General features: G+C 44.1%; 1 long non-coding RNA gene and 1 other non-coding gene across 2 annotated transcripts; both read right to left on the bottom strand.

Annotated features, from left to right (window-relative positions):
* Gm30395 lies at positions 1 to 26,071 on the bottom strand. Its single transcript, XR_378590.1, has 4 exons — positions 26,006 to 26,071; positions 25,652 to 25,778; positions 24,165 to 24,269; positions 1 to 110 (listed from the first exon to the last, which is right to left on the bottom strand). It is a non-coding gene; the product is annotated as a predicted gene, 30395 (long non-coding RNA).
* Positions 3,926 to 4,032, bottom strand: Gm25798. The gene has a single exon (XR_003947200.1). It is a non-coding gene; the product is annotated as a U6 spliceosomal RNA (small nuclear RNA).
* Positions 26,072 to 27,282: the final 1,211 nt, after the last annotated feature.

Consider the following 27,282-nt stretch of genomic DNA (forward strand, 5'->3'; position numbering starts at 1 on the left):
CAGTAGTTTATGATCCACCTGATGGACAGATGCTTTCTTCCAGGTGCTGAAGTGTGTCTACAAAACAGCTCTTCATGCAAGGGAACTATAGTCCCAAAATTAGAGAAATTCTGAAAAATAAGGATTGAAATATGATATTGTGACAGTGCAGGGTTTCCTCCAGCTTGTAGTCTTCCTGAAGCTATTTTATGTTTAACTAAAATGTAATCTCCTTGATAGAGAATCCCATGGAAAATTTCCCAGCTGCCTCTTGCTCTAAATGCCTGGGACTGCATTTAGGTTCTCGGTCCCTGAGTATATTCTCAGCTGTCTGGAATAAAGACTTTCAACTGGCTATAAACTAACTGTGTCTGAATGGTCATCTCTAGTGGGCTCCCTGGAATGGGATGCTGAACTATATACAACGTAAAACAGTTTGATGCAATGAAGCACACGATCAAAAGCAAATTCACATTCCCTGATATGAATAAAAATAAAATATAAATCACCAACTCAAGAGGCTGGAAATAAGAGCATAAGATTTGCATAAGAAGGAAATGGAGATAAAAGGAGAAATCAATGAGAAATTTAAAAAGTGTGAAATAAAATTAATAAGTAAAATTCTAAATAATCAAAATAAACAGGCAAACCAACTAGACGAAATACATATTAGCACTACTTGATATGGAAACATTTGAAGGTTTTTTAATGAAAAAGCCAAAGTCTTAGGAAACTATAATTTACCAAAACTGACTTCAGAAGAAAAAGAAAAATTAAGCAGATCATTTTACCAAACACAGAGAAACTTGCCAGGCCCTAGCCACAGAGGCTCAGGAAACTTCTTTAAACTCCTCAAAGAGTAAAGAGTAAAATTTTTTTGTTTGTTTGTTTTTTGAGGCAAGGTTTCTCTGTATAGCCCTGATTGTCCTGGAACTCACTCTGTAGACCAGGCTGGCCTCAAACTCAGAAATCCGCCTGCCTCTGCCTCCCAAGTACTGGGATTAAAAGCACCACCACGCCTGGCAAGAGTAAATTAATAAAAGAAAAACAAAAACGGAAAAAGGAAATCTTCTAAATCATGTTCACTGGAGAACACATGCCGGGGGCAGTCACGCCTGGTAAAAACAGAACAAGACATAAAGCAGGAGAGTGAGATTATGGAAGCCAAATGAAAACCATGAGCTGCTAACTGACACACTCAAAACTTCTCTTTATTTACTTCACTTACCTTTCAAATGCTATCCCGAAAGTCCCCTATACACCCCACCCCTGCTCTCCTACCCACCCACTCCCACTTCTTGGCCCTGGTGTTTCCCCTGTACTGGGGCATATAAAGTTTGCAAGACCAAGGGGCCTCTCTTCCCAATGATGGCCGACTAGGCCATCTTCTGCTATAAATGCAGCTAGAGACACGAGCTCTGGGGATACTGGTTAGTTCATATTGTTGTTCCACCTATAGGGTTGCAGACCCCTTTAGCTTTTTGGGTACTTTCTCTAGCTCCTCCATTGGGGGCCCTGTGTGCTATCCAAGAGATGACTGTGAGCATCCATTTCTGTGTTTGCTAGGCACTGGCATAGCCTCAGAAGAGACAGCTACATCAGGGTCCTTTCAGCAAGATCTTGCTGGTGTATGCAATAGTGCCTACGTTTGGTGGCTGATTATTGGATGGACCTCTGGGTGGGGCAGTCTCTGGATGGTCCATCCTTTCATCTCAGCTCCAAACTTTGTCTCTGTAACTCCTTCCATGGGTGTTTTGTTCCCAATACTTAGAAGGGGCAAAGTGTCCACACTTTGCTCTTCCTTTTTCTTGAGTTTCATGTCATTTGCAAATTATATCTTGGGTATTCTAAGTTTCTGGGTTAATATCCACTTATCAGTGAGTGCATATCATATGAGTTCTTTTGTGATTGGGTTACTTCACTCAAGATGATACCTTCCAGATCCATCCATTTGCCTAGGAATTTCATAAATTCATTCTTTTTAATAGCTGAGTAGTACTCCATTGTGTAAATGTACCACATTTTCTATAACCATTCTTCTGTTGAGGAACATCTGGGTTCTTTCCAGCTTCTGGCTATCATAAATAAGGCTGCTATGAACATAGTGAATCATGTGTTCTTATTACCAGTTGGAACATCTTCTGGGTATATGCTCAGGAGAGGTATTGTTGGATCCTCCGGTAGTACTATGTCCAATTTTCTGAGGAACCACCAGACTGATTTCCAGAATAGCTGTACAAGCTTGCAATCCCACCAACAACGGAAGCATATTCTTCTTTCTCCACATCTTTGCCAGCATCTGCTATCACCTGGATTTTTGATCTTAGCCATTCTGACTGGTGTGAGGTGGAATCTCAGGGTTGTTTTGATTTGCATTTCCCTGATGATTAAGGATGTTGAACATTTTTTAGGGGCTTCTCAGCCATTCGATATTCTTCAGTTGAGAATTCTTTGTTTAGCTCTGTGCCCCATTTTTAATGGGGTTATTTGGTTTTCTGGAGTCCATCTTCTTGAGTTCTTTATATATCTTGGATGTTAGTCCCCTATCTGATTTAGGATTGTGTAAAGATCCTTTCCCAATCTGTTGGTGGTCTTTTTGTCTTATTGACAGTGTCTTTTTCCTTACAGAAGCTTTGCAATTTTATGAGGTCCCATGTGTCAATTCTCGATCTTACAGCACAAGCTTTTGCTGTTCTATTCAGGAATTTTCCCCCTGTGCCCATATCTTCAAGGTTTTTCCCCACTTTCTCCTCTATAAGTTTCAGTGTCTCTGGTTTTATGTGGAGTTGCTTGATCCACTTAGACTTGACCTTAGTACAAGGAGATAAGAATAGATCAATTCGCATGTTAACCGTCAGTTGTGCCAGCACCATTTGTTGAAAATGCTGTCTTGTTTCCACTGGATGGGTTTAGCTCCCTTGTCAAAGATCAATTGACCATCAATTGACCAGGTGTGTGGGTTCTTTTCTGGGTCTTCAATTCTATTCCATTGGTCTACCTGTCTGTCGCTATACCAGTACTATGCAGTTTTTATCACAATTGCTCTGTAGTACAGCTTTAGGTCAGGCATGGTGATTCCAGCAGAGATTCTTTTATCATTGAGAAGAGTTTTTGCAATCCTAAGTTTTTTGTTATTCCAGATGAATTTGCAAATTGCCCTTTCTAACTCAGTGAAGAGTTGAGTTGGAATTTTGATGGGGATTGCATTGAATCTGTAGATTGCTTTTGGCAAGATAGCCATTTTCACTATATTGATCCTGCTAATCCATGAGCATGGGAGATCTTTCCATTTTCTGAGAGCTTCTTTGATTTCTTTCTTCAGAGACTTGAAGTTCTTATCATACAGATCTTTCACTTCCTTAGTTAGAGTCACGCCAAGGTATTTTATATTATTTGTGACTATTGTGAAAGATGTTGTTTCCCTAATTTCTTTCTCAGCCTGTTTATCCTTTGTGTAGAGAAAGGCCACTGATTTGTTTGAGTTAATTTTATATCCAGCTACTGCACTGAAGCTGTTTATCAGGTTTAGGAGTTCTCTGGTGGAATTTTTAGGGTCACTTATATATACTATCATATCATCTGTAAATAGTGATATTTTGACTTCTTCCTTTCCAATTTGTATCCCCTTGATCTCCTTTTGTTGTCAAATTGCTCTGGCTAGGACTTCAAGTGCTATATTGAATAGTACTTGAAGAGGGTAGAAGAGAAAGTGGGCAGTCTTGTCTAGTCCCTGATTTTAGTGGGATTGCTTATAGCTTCTCTCCATTTACTTTGGTGTTGGCTACGGGTTTTCTGTAGATTGCTTATATTATGTTTAGGTATGGGCCTTGAATTCCTGATCTTTCCTATGAACTTTTCCAAGACTTTTATCATGAATGGGTGTTTGATTAGTGAGATGATCATGTGTTTTTTGTCTTTGAGTTTGTTTATATAGTGGATTATGTTGAAAAATATGGAATGCTTCACGAATTTGGGTGTCATCCTTGCACAGGGGCCATGCTAATGTTCTCTGTATCATTCTAATTTTAGTATATGTGCTCCCGAAGCAAGCACCAAAACTTCTATTCATAACCTATTTTAACTATGGGGAATTTCTTCCAACACTACAATGAGGGCTCAAGCTTGGGAAACCTAGTAACACGCTCTTCATAGGGACCCAGAGAGAAAAAAAATGTCCATTGCTGTCTGTCTTCCCAGGTCTGTGATAGCGTTTGAGTAACTGAAGTACCCTCAGTCCCAGTGCTGTCCTCAGTGAAGGGCAGGCACTCACTGGATCAACCCTGAGACCTAGGGTGAACCTGAGGGCACCAAGGGCTTAGCCCCAAGGACAGGAAACCACCAAGGGCTCTTAGACCATGTATTATGGTGTGCAAGACACAAAGCAATCCCACCACAAAGAGAAACAGTTTAAATATAAGTTTAAGAGAAAAGAAGTAAAGCCCCACTTGGAGACCTGGGGAAAACAAGACCCAAGGAAACAAATCCAGGGTCTTAGTTCACTGACATAGCAGGACCCAGTGGATACCCAAAGTAAGACCCTTCATATGGAATGATAATATGAGAACAATGGAAGCCTCTACCACCCACAATGAGGAAAACAGGCGAGATTATCGACATTGCTGCTAAGAATCTGTAACAAGAGATGGATGAGTAGTAACGGTGCAATAATGAAAAGCAACAGAAAGAACGGCCGTAAGCTTTGCCTGGGGGAAGACATTGATAATCACACCTAGGGTCACAGAGTGGACCTGTGCAATGGAACGCACAGCCACATGTTGGTGTGGATGTGGGCGGGAGCACTGCCTTTAGTTAATTTTATTTGTTTATCCTGCGGTTCCCATTTTGAAGTTTACACAGAAAAGTTGAACATGTTATCACAGCAGGGAAAGCCTGCAAAGTAACAGCTAGAGAAGCCATCTGTGACTCTAGTTAGAATACACTGGGGGTAGGGAGGCTGAGAAGATGGCTCAGATGTTAAGTGTGCTTATTGCATTTGCAGGTTTGTAGAGGATCCAGCTGTTTGGTGTAGAGCACCTATATCTGGTGGCTCACAACTACCTGTAACTCCAGCCTCAGGGGATCCAGTGTCCTCTAGTATCTGAGGGTACCTGAGCAAACATAGCATACATCCACCAAAATATACATACACTTACATAATGTAAAAATATGTTTTCTCAAAAATGATTAGGATTGACTCAATGACAGATGAGTGGGGCACAGAGAAATCCAGGATGGGAGCTATCCTTGGGGATTAGAGGTACTGCCTGTGACACACAGTATCTTTGTCCATGAGCCCCAACATCTCTGTCCACCAGGGAAAGAAGGGGCATTTTGTAGATGCTGTAGATCAATGGAAGAACCACTGGATAAGCTGAAACATTGCACGCACACACATAACATCACTAAATGTGCACAAGAAATGTTATCGAATACTACACAAAGCCTAGAAGCTTGCTAGCCACACTTTCAAATGCAGATGCAGTAAAACCCAAAGGACGTGACAGTGCAATAGTAAAAGCTACAGAAAGAACGGCCATAAATCTTGCCTGAAGGAAGGCATTTCTTAGCCATATACTAGGCTTCTTTTTTTTATTATTATTATTATTTAAAGTTTGTTAGAGATACATGGTTAGTTTTCCATAGAACTCTTGGTACTTGAAGAAAATGAAGACCAAGTATCTGATATAATGGAAGCAGAAGCAGAGAGCATGGTTTCGACTGGCCCTCAGACATACAAAGAGTGCTTGCCTTTCCTTCTGATCACAGGAGCACAAAGGGAGATGCCCATCCTGCAGGTGGCTGCTATGGTCCAGGTGATTCTCTTCGCAGCAGAGCAGTGTGTCTGCACCTGTGTCCTGGAAGAACCGAAGCTCCCCATGAAGGACCAAGGAGGAAGCACTGAGAACTGGACAGTGGAGTATCAATAAGGTAATCCTGACTACACCTAGTTAGACATGAATAACCTAGGGGGCAACTGGTTCCAACCCAGCAACAAAGGAAGAAGGGAGGAAGCCACACCATAGGCACCCAGCTACTGTGTAGAAAGAGTTAGAAAGACTCTGTGTGATAATTGACAAGGACAAGAGCCAGCAGTGGAGAGTGAGATCAACTCATACAACCATATCAATGGTCACTCCCTAGTTATGGAGTAATTTGAAATTATGAAGAAAATCCTCCTCCAAACCCAATGATGGAACACACATGGCCAACAAAGCAGCACAATGAATGGTGATGTTATTTCCAGGAAAACCATGACATCACCACCCTGTACATTTGTGCACCCTCAATCTACTTCTGAGATAAAGATCAGACAAACCTAGGGTACTGCAAAGTCTACAGGATGACCATACAGATAGATCTTCAAAACCCAATGCCACCACCTCCACCAAGAGGAACTATGGGATGTCATGGTGATACTCTAGAGTTGATGTTCTAAAGGAAATCACAACACATGGTACCTAAACTAATATCTGAAATAGGAATTTTAAATTTTAAAAGGCATACAGCAAGACAAAAACAAACAAGTTAGACCAAAGCATATTGTCTACCACAGCATAAAATTGAGGATGAAGTGCAGATCTTTGTACTACAAACAAGCTCAATACTTGCTTTCCAGAAATCCACCTAGACCTCATGAGACCATGTGCCTCAGCTCCTGGACAATATCCAGCTTCTAGGCCCTATGTCCTGCTGCATTCTATGGATGAATCCCAGATGGCAGCCTCTGCACTTCTGCCTGGAGTATGATAAAGGGCACTGAGGTTAGGATGAGCCTGACCTTTTTCATAAGATAAAACTGTGTTCTCAAAAGATAAAGTAGTGTGCTACAACAAAGTGTTACTTTAAAATTATTCAGAAAATAGCAAACATAAACTATGTTCAACAAAATTATATACTATGTGTCTACATGTACAAATAGAGAAGAAAGGTAGGCTGGCCTGGTGGTGCAGTTCTGTAATCTCAGCTACATGGGAGGCTGAGGCAGGAGAACTTCTAGTTTGATGCCTGTCTGGGCTACAGAATGAGCTGGACGCCATCCTGAATTCCTTAGGAACACCATGCCTGTGGAACTAAAGAGGACTGGCTACAGAGTCCAGTATAGATTTCTTGTTTTTTATAGATTAGGTTGATGGGATAAAAACAAGAGAAGAGAAGAGAAGAGAAGAGAAGAGGAGAGGAGAGGAGAGGAGAGGAGAGGAGAGGAGAGGAGAGGAGAGGAGAGGAGAGGAGAGGAGAGGAGAGGAGAGGAGAGGAGAGAAGAGAAGAGGAGACAAGAAGGCAGGCCTAATCTAGTAAAATAATCAAATATCAAGACTAGAAAAATATGTGTGAACTGTATATTATCACATAGTTTTTCTCAAGATTTTCTGTAGACATAGTAGTTACTTGGACACAATTCCTTGTTCCATGGCTCTTCTGCAGCCTCAGAGGTATAGATGCTTCATTGCATGGCTGACCATAACCAGCAGCTCTGACATTGCCCCAGGAAGTATGAACTGGGTAGGCCAGCCCTCTGCTCCTGATTTGCATAGCCACACAGTGCCATCTCATACAGAAGAAGATAGTTCTCCACACACTTCATGTTTATAACAGCTATGCTTTAGAATAGACCATCAAGTATAGATCCTTGGCTTGGATGGGGGAATCTGTCTGTCCATGTGTCTGTGTGCCTGTCTATCTATATGTCTGTGTGTCTATCTGTCTATCTTATTTGTTTGTTTGTTTATTGTGAACATGTATGTACCACATGTTTTGGAAATGCCCTCAGAGGGCAGAAGAGCATCAGCTTCCCCTGAGACTGGAATTACAGGCAATTGTGAACCTTTGAATATAGACATGTGCTGGAAAGCAACCCAGGTTCTCTTCAGGAGCAGTAAGTGAGCCATTTTTCCGGCTTCTATTGCTCCATTTTTAAAAGCGTTACAATATTTTTGAAACTTTCATGGGATAAATGCAGCTAGCGTATGCACAGAGTGAGAGAAGGCTCTTTGATAAATTGCCCTTTAATATTTTCTTGGATTTCCTAGGATCATAGAAAGAGGCACTGCAATTATAGCTACTTGCTGGGTAACAACTGAATATTATCTTTCTACTAGAGAAGCAATTAACCCACTCTAATAAGAACATGATCTTCAGGTTTTTGGTGTACAGCACTCTTTCTGTGTTTCTGGTCACTGGAGCATGTCGAGTCCCTGAGGGAAGTGGTGATGGCAGGCACATAGAAATGCCCCAGGCATTCTGAAGTCAGAGGACAAATGTCAAATGCAGCTCTACCAGTAATCAGCCAATTGGTATAAGGGACTGTGTCTAAACCATCTATACTACAGCCCTGCAGTAAAAAGGACAGGGGCTTTGTTCTCTAAATGTGTTTTTTCCCCTCTGGGCTTCTGGAACTCTTCAAACCTCACATCAGGTTTGGAGGAAGAGCTATGGGTCAGATTAAATTTTCTGTTTTGTAATTCCAAGATTTAAGCTTTGAGCTCAGCAGGCATCTATAGGACTTCAGGTTCCATTTGAAGTCTTCAGAGAGATGCACAGTTCAAGTTAGGATAGTTATAGCAATTAGCAAACTTCTTCCCAACAATAGACTTAAGTGGAAATAGTCTTAATGCTTTAATTAAAAGATGCAAACTAGTTGATTGAACTTAAAAAAACCAGTTTCCTACTGTCAGAGGTACAGACTGTGAGTAAAAGTATGGAGGCCAATTTTCCAAACAGTCCTAAAACAAGTCCTAAAACATAGCTATTCTGATAACTGGTCAGGAGAATTCAACCTAACATTAGTCAGGAGGGATAAAGAAGGCCACTATATATTAATAAAAGGAATAACCCATCAAGATGGTGGAACAGTTGACTACATGTATGTCCTAAGCTTTGGAGCTTCTGACTTCAAACATGAGTAACACACACACACACAAATGGACATGAAGGACCAGATGGGCCCTGATACAGTAATAGTGGGTAACTTCAATTTTCCACTTCACTAAGAGGTCAGTTGTCAAGACTAAAAGATCAGTGAAGAAACTTCAGAGTTAATTTGCATCATAGATCAAATGAACTTACAGATATTGACAGGGTATTACATGCTATGCCTTTAGGATACACATTCTTCCCAGCAGCCCATAGAACCTTCTTTTAAAATTTTAGGTTATAAGACAAATTTTAACAAGTAAGCAAATAATGTAAATAATTTATTGTGCCTCATATGGCTATCATGGAGTAAAACTAATTGAAATAATAACAAGAGAACTCATCAGCCCCTTCAGAATACAATAGATGCATGCTGGACACTCCATGGTAATGATAACTTATATAAGAGACTCAGAGAAATCTCAAATAAATAGCTTTACTAAGGGTCAGCCCTCATACAAAACAAGCATCATGCCAAACCCGGTGGAGCTGAGAGGATCAAACAGTAACTACCTGGATGGCAAATAGTGTTACAGAGATTACAAATGCAGAGTATGAAGAATCAATGGGACAGAGTTGGTTCTTAAAGGAGAGAGAGAAGACTCAAATTAATAAAATTAGAGATGAAAAAGAATGCAGCAAATCCCGATGAAATCCACATTATGACTGGGTCATGTTTTTAGGAGCTATTTTGTAAACTTGAACTGTAAAATCCTGTAAATTTCAGAAGAAATGGATCCATTCCTAGATATGAGCGACTCATATTAAATCAAGAGGATTTGAACAACACACATGGATCAGAAACAGGAAACAAGAGTGGATCATTAACAAATAGTCTCCCAACAAAGAAAAGCCTGGAACCAGATTCACTGCCAAACTCTGCCAGACCTTTAAAGAAGAGCTAACAGCTAAGTTCCTGGAAATTCTGCCCAGGAGTCCGGGCCCACATCAACAGTGGTCTTTCCTCCATGCTCCTCTGTTCCCATTAGGATGGCCAAGCACACTGCTGTTTGAAGTCACCATTCTGCCTATCACAGCCTGAGCTCTGTATCAGATTCATCACTGCACTAGAATTCAGGACAGCAGAAGGCCTTCCTGTTTGCTTCAGGACTGTGAGAAGCCACCTCTGGGTGTTTCCCTGCAAGCCCTGAGTGGGGATGCCTCATTGTCAATTTGAAACAGTGCATGCAAAACCTGAGAAATAAATCACGTGCCTTCTACCAGAAAGGTGAGGCCAGATGGTGGCATGAGGGGGGCGCTTGGTAGGGACCTGGCCATGTGCTGCTGGAAGGATCTGCTCCTGGCTGCTTCCCAGACTTGTCCTTCCAGTCCCTTCCAAGCCTTTCTGCCTTTCTGCTTCTGCATTTCCATCTCTCACACTCCTGTCCCAGGGGCATGTTTGTCACCAAAGAAAGGTCTGATGCTTCCATCTGCCTCTCTTGTCAGACCTTCCAAATTTGCCTTCAGTTGCTTTATGCTGATTTAAAATTTTTATTGATTCCTCGATTCTCTTCCTTGAGTTGTGGCTCCACCCACCATTCTCAAGGCTCCTGTCACACACATTCAGATTCGCAATGGCCTTCCTGCCTTAGCTATCCTTGGGCTGCGATTGCAGACATTGGCCACTACATTTGGCTGAAAGGATGCTGCCTTAGGAGAGGCCAGTAAGTGAGCCAAAAGACAGTGTACTCTGGAGATCGAGGCAGGAGGATTACTGTGAACTGAAGACCAGTGTAGACTAGGTGCCAACCTGATTTAGAGGGTAACGTCCTGCCTCTAATGAATTAATTAAAAACAGCAGCAGCAACAGTGAAAAGCAGCAGCTGCTGCATCCAATGCTTGCCCTCAGTACAGAGCAGAGGCTCAACATGAGGGAACATCCCAAGCCTGAGTCCAGGAGAGAACAGTTGATTTTATCACCCCAGCTTGGGCCATCCATGGGTGGGAGGACAGTAATATGATGTGGGCAGGAACAGAGGAAGCGGGTCCCTCACATCCAGGCGCTGATAAAAACAGAAGACAGAGCCCATGTCTGGGTGGGATGCCTGCGAAGATAGACTTCTCAGGTTTGAAGAGGTGATCTTTATTTATTTTTATTTTTTAGAATTAATTGTTTTTATTAGGTATTTTCCTCATTTACATTTCCAATGCTATCCAAAAAGTCCCCAATACACCCCCCCCCACTCCCCTACCCACCCACTCCCACTTTTTGGCCCTGGCGTTCCCCTGTACTGGGGCATATAAAGTTTGCAAGTCCAATGGGCCTCTCTTTCCAGTGATGGCCGACTAGGCCATCTTTTGATACATATGCAGCTAGAGTCAAGAGCTCCGGGGTACTGGTTGGTTCATATTGTTGTTCTACCTATAGGGTTGCAGTTCCCTTTAGTTCCTTGGGTACTTTCTCTAGCTCCTCCATTGGGGGCCCTGTGATCCATCCAATAGCTGACTGTGAGCATCCACTTCTGTATTTGCTAGGCCCCGGCATAGCCTCACAAGAGACAGCTATATCTGGGTCCTTTCAGCAAAATCTTGCTAGTGTATGCAATGGTGTCAGCGTTTGGAAGCTGATTATGGGATGGATCCCTGGATATGGCAGTCTCTAGGTGGTCCATCCTTTGGTCACAGCTCCAAACTTTGTCTCTGTAACTCCTTCCATGGATGTTTTGTTCCCAATTCTAAGAAGGGGCAAAGTGTCCACACTTTGGTCTTCGTTCTCTTAAGTTTCATGCATTTAACAAATTGTATCTTACATCTTGGGTATCCTAAGTTTCTGGGCTAATATCCACTTCTCAGTGAGTACATACTGTGTGAGTTGGAATTTCTCTGCTGACGCGTTGTCTTGGTCTCAGTGTTTGAACAGATGCTTTTCAATCAAAAGTGCTTTAATGAACGTCCTTCAGCGCAGGCATGTTTCTGAGAAACACCAGAACTGGTTACACCGTTGTATTTATGCAAAGGGCTTTACTTACAGGAAAACAGGAGACACAAGATGAAGTACTCCACGACCAGGAAGGACGGACTTTGTTCACACCGTGAGCAGCAGAGCTCTTGTTTTTACATCATCCTCTTCAAAAATAACTTCATCTTACTTTATGTGTAAGGAGAAGGAATAGACATTACCCAGCCCCGAAACACATTTGTGTTCTTGGTAAATCGTAAAGAATGGTGACTCTCACTTGTACCTCACGAAACAAGGAATATGAAGAATTTGTCTCTATACTCACATGGAGAACAACCAGGGACGAGGACCTGAGTTTCAGCCTCTGGCATTGGCCTCACCAAGTCCTGTTTTTGCAGGAAGGAAGTGAAATCTGCCTGTGTCTTATATTCACATCTCTCTCCTCCTCCTCCCTCAAACTCTCAGCCTTTTCCTCTTTCTATGTTGTCGCTCTGATGGGTACTGAACAAGGATGCCCTGACCCGGGCGTGAGTCTTCTTTTTATTATTGTTGGTTATTTTATTTATTTAAATTTCAAATGTCATGCTTCACTATGTTCATAGCAGCCTTATTTATAACAGTCAGAAGCTGGAAAGAGCCCAGATGTCCCTCAACAGAGGAATGGATACAGAAAATGTGGTACATTTACACAATGGAGTACTACTCAGCTATTAAAAAGAATGAATTTATGAAATTCCTAGACAAATGGATGGACCCAGAGGGCATCATCCTGAGTGAGGTAACCCAATCACAAAAGAACTCACATGATATGTACTCACTGATAAGTGGATATTAGCCCAGAAATTTAGAATACCCAAGATACAATTTGCAAAACACATGAAACTCAAGAAGAACAAAGACCAAAGTATGGACACTTTGCCCCTTCTTAGAATTGGGAACAAAACATCCATGGAAGGAGTTACAGAGACAAAGTTTGGAGCTGTGACCAAAGGATGGACCATCTAGAGACTGCCATATACAGGGATCCATCCCATAATCAGCCTCCAAACACTGACATCATTGCATACACTAGCAAGATTTTGCTGAAAGGACCCAGATATAGCTGTCTCTTGTGAGGCTATGCCGGGGCCTAGCAAACACAGAAGTGGATGCTCACAGTCAGCTATTGGATGATCACAGGGCCCCCAATGGAGGAGCTAGAGAAAGTACCCAAGGAGCTGAAGGGGTCTGCAACCCTATAGGTGGAACAACAATATGAACTAATCAGTAACACCCCCCCCCCCCGGAGCTCGTGTCTCTAGCTGCATATGTATCAGAAGATGGCCTATTCGGACATCATTGGAAAGAGAGGCCCATTGGTCTTGCATACTTTATATGCCTTAGTACAGGGGAATGCCAGGGCCAAGAAGTGGGAGTAGGTGGGTAGGGGAGTGGGAGGGAGGGTATGGGGGACTTTTGGGATAGCATTGGAAATGTAAATGAAGAAAATACCTAATAAATTAAAAATACAAAAAAATAATAAAATAAAAATATTTCTTAAAAAAAAACAAATAAATTTTAAATGTTATGCCTCTCCCCAGTTTCTCCTCTGCAAACTCCCTATCCCATCCTCCTGCCTCTGCTTCTGTGAGGATGCTATCCCACTCACCCACCCACTCCTGCCTCACTGCCATAGCATTTCCCTATTCTGAGGCATCAAGCCTTCACAGGACAAAAGGGCCTCTCCTCTCACTGATGCCTGACAAGGCCATCCTCTGCCACATATGCAACTGGAGCCATGGAGTTCTCCATATCTTTGGTTGGTGGTTTAGTCCTTGGGAGCTCTGGGGTGTCCAGTTGGTTGATATTGTTGTTCTTCCTATGGGGTTGCAGACACCTCCAGCTCCTTCAGTCTTTCCCCTAACTCCTCCATTGGGGACTCTGTGCTCAATCTGGTGGTTGGCTGAGAGCATCCACATCTATATTGGTCAAGCTCTGGCAGAGCCTCTCAGGGGACAGCCATACCAGGCTCCTGTCAGCAAGTGCTTCTTGGCATCAGCAACAGTGTCAGGATTTGGTGCCTGCAGATGGGATGGATCCCCAGGTGGGGCAGTCTCTGGATGGCCTTTCTAATCAGTGCTCTAAGGAGCCGATCCTAGACTCCTGTGCAGACACAGATACACCAGCCACAGGCAAGACATTGCATAAAGCTTCGGGGAAGAATCACATTTGAGCTGTACTCAGCGGGGCACGTGGATTTGAGGAGGAGAAAGAGAAAGAGCCGACGTACTAGTGAAGCTCAGGCATGCTAAGTGATCTGCAAGGCTGGCTCTAACAGTTGTTCCTTACCACAAGCATCAAGCCACGCTGTCTGGTCAATCATTACTATCAGTGACAGTCATTCCTGGCTGTGGCTCATTTCCCAGCTGGTTCCTTCAAGGCCCACTCCCACATACCACCAAGGTCACCTCACCACGTTCTTTCTATTTAAGGAGAGACAGGCCTGGGCTATAGGGTATTGGAGCAGAGATTTGGAACCTGATGACCTTGGAGGAAAACCCACACCCTTTCTTTCCTCCAATGTAGCTTGAGAAGTTAAGAAGCAGGAAAACTCTAGATTAGAGCACCCAGGATATGTGAAGGAAGCCTATCCTGGGGAGGGGCCTATCCTGGACACCGGACTAGAACGTCCGATGTGTCCTGTTATTACTCACACAGAACATTTTAGACTTTGTCACTCAGAGAGACCTAGCAACTTCTGTACTGCCAAAGATGCTGAACTTAATTCCTTAATAGAAACTCATAGAAAGGGCTTTAGTCCACTGAGTATGAGCCAAATATGATGAAGTTTGTTTTCACCAGGGAAACAGTCATCAACATCCTGGATCCCAATGCCTACATGCAAGTCTATCCCCAGGCCGTGCCAGTCAGACACAGTATCCCCAGTGACCAGGAAGGAACCACTGAAGGCCTCAGGATAAAGAGCTCCAGAGAGAAAGCCAAGGAAGCTCCAACCCTGTTTCTCAGCCCCACAGAGCTGAGAGGAGAGAGGAGGCTGTTCTCTCTGGAGCCTGTGACTCCCAGTGGAAATGACAGGGAAGAGAATGTCCCCTGAATTTAAGGAAGAATATTCTAGTAACTCTCAGAACTGTTTCTGTCAATCAAGGACTTGTCTACCACCCCAGGAGGCCAAACAGAGGAGGGAAGGCCTCCTGTCTGCCAGGGTTGCCTGCAAGGAGCTGCCTTCTTCATAGGAGGATGGCTCAACAAACCCGAAGCACACTTCCTCAGACCCTTGAGATGATTAGGGATTAATGTTAAACAAGTGCAAATGTTCACAAGCCACCAACAGAGAGTAAGCAAAGTGTGAAGAGACTGAAGTGGCCTGGTCAGGCCTGATTGTAGCCTGGTCAACTTTGCCAGTGCTGAGTCTTGGTCTCCCACTCCTCAGTAAATTTCTGATGAAATATTGAAAGTGACACCTCACAGTCCTCAGTGAATAAAGCCTTACCCAGTCTGGAATCACTGCGAATCCACCATCTGCACTACTCCTAACAGCTGATGAGAATCCCAGAGCTGTCTCCATACTGGACAGTGAGAGGCACAAGTTGGTCCCACCTTCCAGTACTTTGTTCTCTCGTGCAACTGCAGGTTGGATGGCCTTGTTTTACAAAGCCTCGAAGATATTGGCACAGGGGAAAAATTCCTGAATAGAACAGCAATGGCTTGTGCTGTAAGATCGAGAATTGACAAATGGGACCTCATGAAACTGCAAAGCTTCTGTAAGGCAAAAGACACCATCAATAAGACAATAAGGCCACCAACAGATTGGGAAAGGATCTTTACCTATCCTAAATCAGATAGAGGACTAATATCCAATATATATAAAGAACTCAAGAAGGTGGACTCCAGAAAATCAAATAACCCCATTAAAAATGGGGCTCAGAGCTAAACAAAGAATTCTCACCTGAGGAATACCGAATGGCAGAGAAGCACCTGAAAAAATGTTCAGCATCTTTAATCATCAGGGAAATGCAAATCAAAACAACCCTGAGATTCCACCTCACACCAGTCAGAATGGCTAAGATCAAGAATTCAGGTGACAGCAGATGCTGGCGAGGATGTGGAGAAAGAGGAAGACTCCTCCATTGTTGATGGGATTGCAAGCTTGTGCAACCACTCTGGAAATCAGTCTGGCGGTTCTTCAGAAAATTGGACATGGTACTACCGGAGGATCCCGCAATACCTCTCCTAGGCATATATCCAGAAGATGTTCCAACTAGTAAGAAAGAAACATGCTCCACTATGTTCATAGCAGCCTTATTTATAATAACCAGAAGCTGGAAAGAACCCAGATGCCCATCAACAGAGGAATAAATACAAAAAAATGTGGTACATTTACACAATGGAGTACTACTCAGCTATTAAAAAGAATACATTTATGAAATTCCTAGACAAATGGTTGAATCTGGAGGGCATCATCCTGAGTGAGGTAACCCAATCACAAAAGAACTCAAATGATATGTACTCACTGATAAGTGGATATTAGCCCAGAAACTTAGAATACCCAAGATATAAGTTAAAATTTGCAAAACACATGAGACTCAAGAAGAACGAAGACCAAAGTGTGGACACTTTGCCCCTTCTTAGAATTGGGAACAAAACACCCATGGAAGAAGTTACAGAGACAAAGTTTGGAGGCGCAACAAAAGTATGGACCATCTAGAGACTGCCATATCCAGGGATCCATCCCATAATCAGCCTCCAAACGCTGACACCATTGCATACAGTAGCAAGATTTTGCTGAAAGGACCCTGATATAGCTGTCTCTTGTGAAACTAGACCGGGGCCTAGCAAACACAGAAGTGGATGCTCACAGTCAGCTAGTGGATGGATCACAGGGCTCCCAATGGAGGAGCTAGAGAAAGTACCCAAGGAGCTAAAGGGATCTGAAACCCTATGGGGTTATGAACTAACCAGTACCCCGGAGCTCTTGACTCTAGCTGCATGTGTATCAAAAGGTGGCCTAGTCAGCCATCACTGGAAAGAGAGGCCCATTGGACTTGCAAACTTTATATGCCCCAGTACAGGGGAACGCCAGGGCCAAAAAGTGGGAATGGGGGGGTAGGGGATTGGGGGAGGGTATGGGGGACTTTTGGGATAGTATTGGAAATGTAAATGAGGAAAATACCTAATTAAAAAATGTAGAAAAGCTAAAAAAAATCAAACAAATCTGAATACCTATATAAAATGTGTGTGTGTGTGTGTGTGTGTGTGTGTGTGAGAGAGAGAGAGGAGGGAGAGAGAGGAGGGAGAGGGAGAGGGAGAGGGAGAGGGAGAGGGAGAGGGAGAGAGAGAGAGAGAGAGAAAGGAAAAGGAGGAGGGAGAGGGAGAGGGAGAGGGAGAGGGAGAGGGAGAGGGAGAGAGAGAGTTCACTCACTCTTCGGGCAGGTTTCCTGTGAAGAACATACCCCTCAGTGGTAATTGCTTCTCATACTTCAGATTCTCCTCTGGCACACCTGCATCTGGCACAGTTGCAACCCTGACCTATGACCTGCTTCTCTTTCCTACCCTGTATCCACCATTCTGCATCCCGCTCCTCCGATTTATACATGGAAATCATATATAAGTGAGATCCTCGATATATTTTGAGCACCTCACGGAGACAGCTGCCCTCCTGTACACTCCTTGATGCATTATTCACAGTAGCCGAGATTCAGAAAGAGCCTCGTTGTTTTTGACAGGCAGCAGATAGAGAAATCATGATATAACTCTGCTATCATGGCACCCAGTATGCATTTCTACATATACAACACTTTGGGGCACACACACACACACACACCTACACACATGTGCACACAAACATGCTATAAAAGTAGCTGTACTCACTGCTCACTTGCTTGTCTGTAATACCCCCTTCATTAGCCTCTTGTGCATCCAAGCATCATGTGGACACAAACTATTTCCAGTAAAAGTAAAACGATACATTTCTTTTTAAAGGGCCTTCACAAATGTCTATCTCCATACTGTATTTTGAAAGTAAAATGTCCCCACAGGCTCATTGAACTCTAGGCTCCTAGTTGGCAAGGAGGTTGTCGAGCCCTTAGGAGGTGGAGCCCTGCTGGATAAAAAAATGTGTCACTGGGATGGGATTTGAGGCTTTCATGTCCCATTCCCCTCTCTTTCCTCTGCTTCCTGGGTATGGATGCAACATGAGCAGCCAGCCAGCAAGCTCCTGCTGCCACTCCTTCTCTGCCTGATGTTTGTCTTCTCGGCATGGTGGACCATATTCCCCTGGAATTGTGAGCCTAAATAGCCCTCTTCCCCTTAAGTGACCCCTCTCAGGGTCTTTTAGTTAAAGCAAAAGGAAAGGAAGTGTCTCAACACAGGTTTACTCACCCTATCATGAAAAATGCAAACTCCAAAATGTTCCAAAATCTAAAAGTATCTTAGCATTGATATAAAGCCATGATGGAAAATGCCACATCAAATCTTATGAGACAGGTCACAGTCAAAATATAAATATACAAAAAAAATGTGCTATTGAATTACTCCCACCATGTGTATAAATGGTAGATAAAAACCAAGTGAATTCTATGTTGACCTCAAAAAGTCTCATTATATAAATTATATGCAGAATCTTAAAATGAATCAGGAATAAGAATATCTTGGGTGCCAAACTTTTTGGATAAGGAACACTCACCCTAGGCATGTTTTTGAGTTTTGACTGTGAGTTTATTTGAGTCTATGACTGTGTGAGTTGGGCTTCTAGCCATGGAACAAAATTATTAAGCCTATGGTGGCTGCAGTCAGAAGCTTTGGTGCCCGGTTACAGGGCTTGGCCCCTTGGAGTTTGTTAAGGTAGAATATCATGGCAGATGCATTTGGAGAAGGGAGTTGCTGTCTTGAGGTAGCCAAGGAGCAAAGAGGGAAGGGGAAGAAAGTCAGGGCCTCGAATCCTCTTCAAAGTCATTGTCCAAACCTCTTTCCACTAGACTCCACCTCTTCAAACAGTGCCACAGGCTGGGGACCATGCCTTTAATACACACATTCTTGTCACATATACCTTTAAGGGCCATTTAAAATCTGGGCCACAACTGCCTTGCCAAATTATCAACTTTGTTTTTAAAGTGGGGGAATAAATAAAGCTTGTTCCTGGTAGAATAATGATGTCAGTGTCATAAATCCGAGGCACTGTGTGGTGATGGTGAATTTGACTTTGACCTTTGTTCTAGTTAGTTTGCTCTTGCTGTGGTAAACACCATAACCAAAAGCAACTTACAGGAAGAAAGAGCTTATTCCACCTTACAGCTCAAAGTCTATCAAAGAGGGGAGTCTGGGCAAGAACTCTGGATAGGAACTTGAAATCAGAAACTGAAGCAGAGGCCAAGGATAAATTGCTACCTAGTAGCTTGATCATTGGTATGTGCTTAGCTATCTTTCTTCTATAGCCCAGGCTTGCCTGCCTAGGGGTGCCACTCCCACATCAATAATCAATCAAGACCACCTCTCACAGGCATGGCCATAGTTCACTCCCATCTGGACAATTCTTCAATTGAGGGTCATTCTCCCCAAACGATTCTAGGATGTGTCAAGTTGGCAAAGCTTAACCAATATAGTCTTCAAGCACTGCTTGTAGCAGCAAATGGGTTGCTTACCTTTTATCGTTGGGAGACAGCTCAGGCCCCATCCCACTCCCAATGGCTCCCAAGCCAAACATCATGATAGGGCTCTTGAAACCTTTCAGCTAGTTGTGACAATGAAGTCACAAGCTAATCTGTGTAAAAAGGTATGTGCATCCTACTAAGTCTCACCAAGGTCTAGAGCCTCAACACAATGTTCAATGCAGCCTCATAATGTCCCCTGAACAAGTCTGAATACTCAGGTGCTCGTAGATGGCTCTGTGTGGGTCCCAGGAGTATCCCACTTACTACTTGGGCGGTGAAGCAGTCAACTATAAAACAGGGAAACCTACAGAATATGTTGTGCCATAATTCCAGCATTTTGAGGTGCTCTCTGTTACAACTTCCAAATAAAACCAAACTTGGATCAAAATTTATTTTGTGTCAGAATTTTATCCTAGTTATAAACCCTATCAGGGCATTGAAAGCACCACGGCATTGGATTTATTCGCACCGCCAGACAGAACATCAGGGAGGGCCTGCCCCACATTTGTTGGTTTTTATTTTACCACCACTGCATGGAAAAGTTAAATGGCCCCTGCTTCCTAAGTACGCCAGAATACATGTTTAATTGGGTCCATTGCCTGGGACCACCACTGAAACTAAGCATCTCCCTCCAGGCTCTTTTGGAGGCACCATTTGATGGCCCACCCTTTTCTTGGTTTAACTATGCTTCCTTGATCTGAATAGAAATGCAAAGGCCTTGATAAGCAACAGAAATGGCTGCAGGCATAGCCATTGACAGCTACCCTGGGAGCAGCACCCCTCAATGCATGGGGGCTTTTAAAACTCTTACAGTGCAACTCATCCCTGAGCCTTCTCAGCAGGTACCAAGCCTGATGATTTAAAACAGGGTCTCCCAAGTGATTCATCTATCCATGGAGGGTCTATAACCTGACAAACTCCTCAGCCAGGACTCCCAGAAGGCAGTGAGCAGACATGTTACTGGGGATACATCCAAGTTCAGGATGCTCAAGATCAGGGCCCTTGATGTCTGTCCTGACAACACCCCAAAGATGTGGTAAACAGAGAACACTCTGTGTTGGAAACTGAAGTCTCTCAGAAGAGGACTTGTCACACTCCCTGAGAGCACTAATAGCCATCTAAGGCTTTCCCTTAAAGAGAGCAGCTCTCGCCTCTGAGATGTAGCATGTACTTCCTTCTGAAGGTTCCTCTCCCTTGGCTAGAATGTCACTGTGGGACAGAGAATGGAAAGGAAAGTCCCCACCCGCCTCTCAGGCTCTGCATCTCACAATGTGTGCTGCTGAACCTTCCAGCTTCCGGTCAGCTAGGGTGCACGCATGCCTAGAGCCTGAGGCAGGTGCAGGATGTGGCACAGGTGGATGCTGCCCCCAGTCGCACTGTATGTGTGCACACACTGCCCTCAGTTCATGCCCAACACAAGCACCTCACAGAGACTGTCACACTCCACACAAAGGAAGCTTTCTAGGCTAATGAGCATCTAGAAGGCCAGCCTTGAGCCTGTGATAAGAAAATTACATCCTAGAACGCTTTGCCCAGCACACAATTACAGTATATTTAACAACTCAGTGGTGTCGAAACAAGCTAGAGCCAGGAAGCCAGTTAAACCACCCTGTGAGGGTGAAGGTGCCAGGCACCATTGTAGAAAGAAAGAGAATGCTTTGCAGCCTCACATTGCCTTCAACCCTTAGAACATTAAATGGTCTCAGGGATATGCCCTGTGAGATGGAGAGGGGGTGCTAAGAGTGGGGCACATCCTAAGTGCCTTCGCACATCTGCTGACCAAAAGACAGAATGGTACTGGACATGAGGTAGACTCTGTGTGGGGTTATCTCCAGCCCCAATTAACTAAGGAGCTTGTATGTGAGACTACCCCACTGTCACGATTCTGGTCACAGTTCAAAGTGACTTTCCTGATGCTCCAGCCTGTGGGGCTCCTAAAATAAGGAGACCTTTATGGTCACATAGGGTCCCCACAGCTTCCTTTTATCAGTAAAAAGAACTCCAGTCAGAGACTCTAAAGGCACATTGATACTTAAGTTAGGGTCTTATAAGTTTGGGCTGATTTAAGAGCTCCAAGTTGTTGTTGTTGTTGTTGTTGAAGTATAAAATAGAGTTTATTTAGGGCATGGGGAGGAGAGGTAAGAGAGTAGCAGAGGAAGAAAGAAGGAGAGAGTAGAGAAGTAGGGGCTGGCCATGGCCACGTGGAAAGATGGGGAAAGGGAATGGGGAGCAAGGAGCAAAGAGGCAAGAGAGAGGCAAGAGAGTAAGAGGGTAAGAGCCAAGTTTGTTTTAATTGAGAAAGTTTGCATTTTATTTCAATGTTGACAAATGATTACCAAAAATATAAATGAAATTTAAAAAAAACTATCTATACACAAAGGTCACTGAAAAAAATTATAGTTTTATTGCTTTCTTAATCAGAGACTAGGAAAGACAGTGGCTGGCTGGCTTCTCTATTTCCCTGGCCCTTCCAAGATTCATTATGCATGTGGTTTGCAGGTACATTCATAAGGGCAGCAGCATAGGGGAGGCACGAAGACCAGCAGGCTACTCCCAGGTTTAGGGAAGGGTAAACTCATTGAAAGCAGCAGCAAGCACCAACCTTAAAGTCCGGAGTCAGCCCAGAGCGACTGGTGCTCCAGTCATGCACAGAGAAATTTTTATAAGCTGAATGCAGGTCCCTTCCTCCCTTTCCTCACTGGCTAAGTAATCAGGGGGGTACAATCTTACAGGCCATTTGGGCCTCATCATTCCCTCCGCCATTTAACGAAGTGGTACTTGTGAATTTTCTCTGTTTTACATCCTGTTTAGTTCAAGCGCACAACCTTGTGACATCTGCAGGTCATCAGGCAAGCATGGCTATTGGTAATTATCATCTCTACGGTTTTATTTTCAGTGTAGGAGGGGGAATGTAGCAGAGTTTACTAGCCAGTCAGGCTGCCCACAGCAGACTAGTCTTTCCTGTTCATATGTCCCTGGGCTTAATTGACTCAAGGTACATTTGTCTTGAAAATGAATCATTATATTTTAGTTCATACACAAATACCTAGAAGTAGAACTGATAGGCCAGTTGCGCTCTCTCTCTCTCTCTCTCTCTCTCTCTCTCTCTCTCTCTCTCTCTCTCTCTCTCTCTTTCTCTCTCTCTCTCTCTCTCTCTCTCTCTCTCTCTCTCTGTGTGTGTGTGTGTGTGTGTGTGTGTGTGTACATTAAGGAAAACTAATAATGGTTTCCTGTGTGTCCCAGCAATGATGTATGCTAGTTCTTTTGAGGCGGTATCCCAGACTAAACTGACCTTAAACTTGAACTTCTAATCCTCCTTCCTCTACCTCACAAGTGCTCTTATTAGAGCTATGCATGGTTCCTGCGGTGCTTGAGGTCAAACCCTGAGCCTTGAGCATCCTAGGCAAGCACTCTACCAACTGAGCCGCATCCCTAGCCCATGGTGTGATGGCTCTGATTGTTCCACACCCCATCCGACACTTGTTATTGCCAATCTTTTAAATGTTATCTTTTCTGGTGGGAGTGTAGCATCTCAGTTCAATCTCCATTGTGAGTGTTTTAAAAACTGCATGTGATCAGAGAACCACACTCACTAACCTCAAAACATCTTGGTGGCCAAGAAAAGCCAAGAGTTCCAGCAAACACACCTTGGGTGCACAAGATAAGCAGGCTTTGCCACCTGCTTGAGATCTAAGAACAAGGCAGGAGTTGGGTTGGCCTGCAGACTGAGCTAGTACGTGCTCTGTGAGAGATGCTAGCACCCATGCTCTCTGTGTGGCTCTTGTTACTGGCAGCTACTCAGATCTGAGCTCTGGCCATTTTAGACAAAGCAGAGATCTGACCAACACAACCTGGGCTCAAGAAGCAGAGAACTTCCTCCCGTCTCTCTTGGTTATGTTCCCTAAACCATTTGGATTTCCTCTACAGCTTTAGACATAATGGCCTTGCATGGATTGACTCTTACTACCACTCTGTCTGTGAAGTCCTGTCACCAGGATGAATCACCACAGTTTCAACTGGTGACTGGACAGAAAGGCTGTTCAGTTGTGATGTGTAGAATCAATAACGAGATGGTGAGGCGAGACTTGGCAATGCCAGCCAGTGAGCAGTGGCCTGCAAATGCCATTGATCCAGGATCACCAGATTGTGCTAATGCCCAAAACAATCTTTAGTCTAACCACAACGCTAATGGAGTGAAACGCTAACCACAGGTATACAGGGGATGGAGAAATCTTCAATTTTCTAGGCTGGCAATGGCTCTCATTGTCAACATTCCACACGGTGCTCAGAGCTGTCTCCCACTCAAATACCACATCTTGGCTATTTGTAATCAACGCTAAATACTGGTTGTATCCAAAGTTCAACTTCATGAACCACACAATGCTCAGCAGGCGTGCCCCAGAAGCTTTTCAGTTCCCACCCAAACAACTGGAGGCAAGAAAAAGACACATTCCCTTAAAAACAAATCAGTCAAAAGAAAATGGCAAGAGCTGTTTTGTATTCAGAGAGGATGCTGCTGGCTTTTAAAAATAGACTGTTTTCTGTAATAAGAACAATGACTATTTTACAAAGGTTAGTAACTCTAGGCCCATAAATCCAGGGAACATCTAAATGTACCAGGCAAGGGCTCCTCCTTCTAATCCAAGCCCTCCATTTCCCCATTAAGCTGCTAACTAGGTCATTAGCAAGGGACTGCAGCAGCTCCCATCAGCCCACGCCTGCTTGCTTACCAGCTGGATCCGGAGTGGGAAGCTGGGAGTGATGGATAGCAGGCCTGCTGGGGACTCATCTTCTTTCCTGGGGCACGTCCTGAGGACAGCACTGCACGGGACTGTCTGGGATGACAGTAAATAAGCACTGGGTAATTTTCTTTGGAGAGATGGATGGAGTCTCTGCCCATATAGTTAGTGGGGTTTTACAGCATGTGATGCCACAGGAGTCAGTCACACCAGGAGCCCAGATCAAAGGATAGAGATTGTGCTAATGCCCAATTAGAGCAGCAAGGAGAAATTCGATTATTATGACAATTATTGAACACTGGCATATGTTCTAATCTGTATGTATGTTTATACACACACACACACACACACACACACACACACACACACACACACAGTTACACTGTACACACGCTACAGTTGCCAGGGGAACAAAAGACATTGAAACTAGACATTGAAACTCACATCTCTCTGTTTCTGGGCTATGGTCTAAGGCAAGAAGCTGACAGGCATGAGGTGCTGTCAAAGAATCCAAGCTTGGCCATCCAAAACCAGGAGTGAGCAGGGCTCCTTCTGAACAAAGATATTCAGCATCAGTGTGCATCAGCTGGGGTGGTATGCTCAGCAAGCCCCTCCTGCTGTGACCCCAAATCACTCACTGCCTGGAGGTAGTGGGAGTGAGTGTTGGGGAGCCAGTTTTTCTGGTCAGACTTCACTTCTAGCTAGAGTGGATGACTCTCATTGACAGCCTGCAAGCAGCTTAAACCCATCAAGACTAGCATTGATAGTCTTCCCCACTCTGTCTTCTTCCCTGTCCCCTGCCTGTCCCTATGGTTGTTGCTACACCCTTCCTGCAGTGTTCCTCACCTAGTGGTCCAGGACTCAAAGCTGGAGTTTGCCTTTATCCCTGCACTCACTTAAAATTAACCAGATACCAAGTTCTGCAAGTTCTACAGCAGGAGGAAACATCAGCCACTCCCTCTTCAAAATGGAATCCTGTCTTTTTGGTTACAGAAATCGGTTTTACTCAGGAGCCAACACGACGGCACTAAAACAAGAGGCTGGAATTGCGCCTCTCCAACAGGTTCCTGGTGAGTATCAGAGAAACAGAATGCCTGCGTATGGATCACCATGTGGTTATTAGAGTAACTGGCAGCTTTTTAAGTCAGCTCAAATGTTGGTGCAGAAAGGTATGCACTGTTAGGCTGACAACCATCCAGTGAGATGTGTACTACTATGATGTCAGTCCTCCAGTGGGGTGTGTACCACCAGTCTGACAACCTTCCAGCAGGATGGGAATCAAAATCTAAGGCTCTAAGGACATCATTGCTCCCCACATCAAGACTACTCTTTCCCCTATAGCCCACCTGGTTGGCCTGTTCACCTCTACCAATCTCAGTCCTTCCAATGGCCTGCTTCATGCTTGGTCTTAGGCCTCTGCATCCAAAGCCTTGGACCCTTTGTTCTGATGTCTGCCTCTGTCTGTTTCCAGAACTTACCCATGTGCTTTGGATCCTGACTGAACCACCTCTCCCTTCAGGAAGCCTTCCTGTATCTGGGCCAAGGGTACTACTTGGCATTTTCCTTCATTGATCCAGCCGCTGTGTAGGATTGCTCATTTGTCTCCTGGTGGATAAAGAACACCTCATTGAAGCATTGTTTTAAAATGTTATCATTGCGGCATCTGTACTAGCTACTTTTATGTGATGAGCAGCCGTGGCAAAAGCTAGCATCTCCAGGGAAGACATGACCACGACTGAGAGAAGATTGGATGTTAGTGAGAGACCAGCTAGTTCACATTCCTTCTTCCAGAAACTTCTACTGTGCTTAGAATGTGGGGTTGTATCACCTACCTGAGAAGCAGCTGAGTCTCTTCACTAGGAGATGTTGGGCCACCTGGGACTGTGGCTGTGGGTCTGTTCCTTGTCCCAGGGTGGAAACGGTGCAGGGTATGATATATCTACAACAAAAATCGACAGGCTATAAACCAAGACATTTTGCTATAGCTCAAGGTCTTGTTCTGAGGTCTGTTCTCTATGCTGCATGATTCTTTGTGCCTTGTCCTCGGGGGACCTGCTTCCAGAGGTCAGGCACAGGAAGACATAGCTGTCCTTCTCCAGGAAGTCAGAACCAAACTTAAGCATTGTTAACTCCCTATGTGATGGCTGCTCTGACATTGGTAGCAGGTCCAAATCACTAAAGTTGACCTTCATCTGTAGCTCCCAACTCCTTCTCAGAAGTGTATACCATCACAGATGCTATACTGGGTGTTTATGTCTTTGAGGGAGATCACATAGAACATCATCCTTTTAAAGTTTAAAGGATAGAAGGCAGGGCATGCTTGACGAGTTTCATGCCCAGCATTTCAATACTCATAAAGTTGGGAGGCACACTGCTCTTGCCCTTGGGCTTGGGCAGCCATTAATAATGAGTTTGGTTTCTCTCTAACCTTCACCCTTTCCCATATCTCTCAGTTGGTGTGAGACCCACTCTGCATCTGTCCAAATCCCAGTCAGCATGTTTTCCACAGAAGTGGTCAACGCTGACCAGCAAAACTTGTTGAACTCTCTGTCTCTATTCTATTCCTGCCCTTAAGGTATTTGGTGGGGTCAGCAAGGGCTTCTTTCCTGGATCTGACACCAGCTGTGCATCTAACTTTTTTTCCTGAGGCAGCAAGTAAGGTTGGAGACATAGGAGATACATGAGATCAACTTAAAGTTTCCTAGCCATACAAGTCCAGAGGTTTTGGTGAGCAAAAGTCTGCAGAGGAAGCTACAACTTGTTCTCTTGCATCATGGGAAATGTGGACTAAACCCAGGTATTTAGATGCTCTTGGCAGAAGATTACCCACAGTGATATTTGGAAGACATGTCACAACATCAACAGTAGATCCTGGTCATTTGCAATCTGTCTAGGGGAACTCAGCTCAAAGAAGAAATGAAAACATGTCCAGGAGTAGATGATTGAGTCTACAGATTTCCCCAAAGACGATTGAGTATGTGTGCCTGGGGAACACTGGGCAGGGACAAGAGAGACCCCTGGAGGAGCAGAGCTCAGAGGCAGGAAGCTCAGCCATCTACAGCCATCACAAAACTGGTGGAGACTCCTGGCAATCACCTTCATCAGCTGC

Source organism: Mus musculus, chromosome 7 (genome assembly GCF_000001635.26).
Source record: "Mus musculus strain C57BL/6J chromosome 7, GRCm38.p6 C57BL/6J".
Classification (NCBI taxonomy): Eukaryota; Metazoa; Chordata; class Mammalia; order Rodentia; family Muridae; genus Mus; species Mus musculus.